Below are 1,655 nucleotides of genomic sequence, written 5' to 3' on the forward strand. Positions count from 1 at the left end.
GATAGGTCAGTATAATGAAGCTCATTTAGAGGATTGTACAGAATAAATCCACACCACTCTGCTGTTCATGTTAGTGCTGCGGGGCCCAGCGCAGCACAGTCGTACAGATTTGCTCTCACAGCTAATGCCAGCCAATCCTTCAGCCCCTCCACATGCTGCTCTTAACCTAGAATCTCTAGAAACTCATTAATGACTTTGTAAAATAGCAGTGGTATTAGGACATGAAGATTAGCCCCGATTCATTTTCTTAAGTTAGCAACATGGCTTTAAGCCATGTGCAAGGGGCCTAGGTGAACACGTGGAGCTCCTAGGTGAACACATAAACATGGAGATCATGAAGGTGTGGCAGTACTGTCAGCACACTATGGCTCCCACCTGTTACATGAAATACTTGATATTGGTTGTAATGTTGAAGGTGCAGCTAAAGCTTTATCTACTTTATCCTCACTAAGACCAAGAGACTGGATCACATCACTCCAGTTCTGAAGTCTTTACACTGGTTCCTGTTGTCCAAAGAATTGATTTCAAAGTACTCTTGCTAGTTTATAAATCACTAACGGTTTAGGTCCAAAATATATGTGATCTGCTACTACACTATGAACCACCCGACCTCTCAGGTCATCTGGGACAGGTCGCTTTCTGTCCCCAGAGTCAGAACTAAACAGGGTGAAGCAGCTTTCAGTTTCTATGCTCCTATATCTGGAATAACTCCCAGAAACCGTGAGATCGCTGCTACTCTCAGTTCTTTTAAATCAAGGCTGAAGACCTTTCTATTTGATGCTGCCTTTCTTTAAATGACTAATCATTTCTTTAAATTCTTATGCTGCACTGTAAATTTTATTCTTGTGTTTTATGTTTCTCTTTGTTTTTAACTGTCTATTCATGTGTTTATGCTTGTGATTTTTAACTGTTTTTACTTGTGTTTTATCTGTTTAACTGATTTTGTGTAAAGCACTTTGAATTGCCTTGTTGCTGAAATGTGCTATACAAATAAAGCTGCCTTGCCTTGCCTTGCCTTACTGTTGCGTTCACCTAAAGTCACTCTTAAATACAGCAGCTTTCCAGAAGACAAAGACAAGACCTGTGATTGGGTGTGGTGAGAGAGTTTTAACCTGTTAATATACTTTTCATTATGGAGCAGCGGTTCTGTACATGGGGGTTGGGAAAGCCAATGAGGCAGCAATATTGAATGTTCATTATTTGTTTCCTTATTCTGCATGTTGACATTGCAACTATTGGATGTGAATGGGTGTTTCAGGATGGCAGGCTAAAGAGAATAGGAACCCATTGCTGGGGTTTATATACATTCAAACACAGACCAGCAGGTAACTACAGGCAGCCAAGATAACACATAAAGAGCAAAGATACATTTGGAAATATAATATGTACAGTGGAACCAGTTCATTAGGTACACATAAATGTAATCTAATGTAATCTAAAAAACACCCCCCCCCCATTCCTTTGTCAAATTAATTATGTCCACCTCCATTTACGTAAATTAATATTTGATATAGATAGCAGTAGATGGTACTGGGTTATTTAAAAAAAAAAGAAACAACCACATATACTGTGAATCATACACTGGGGCTCAAATGTTTGGGCACCCCAGGTAAAAACTTTTATTAGTGTACATAAAGAAGCCAAGAAAAGATGGA

General features: G+C 39.2%; 1 protein-coding gene across 2 annotated transcripts in view; it reads right to left on the reverse strand.

Annotated features, from left to right (window-relative positions):
* LOC116689692 (AT-rich interactive domain-containing protein 3B) overlaps window positions 1-1,655 on the reverse strand; it is a 62,912-nt gene that overhangs the window by 8,848 nt on the left and 52,409 nt on the right. The gene's annotated exons all lie outside the window — the stretch shown is intronic.

The sequence above is a fragment of the Etheostoma spectabile genome, chromosome 1 (assembly GCF_008692095.1).
Source record: "Etheostoma spectabile isolate EspeVRDwgs_2016 chromosome 1, UIUC_Espe_1.0, whole genome shotgun sequence".
NCBI lineage: Eukaryota > Metazoa > Chordata > Actinopteri > Perciformes > Percidae > Etheostoma > Etheostoma spectabile.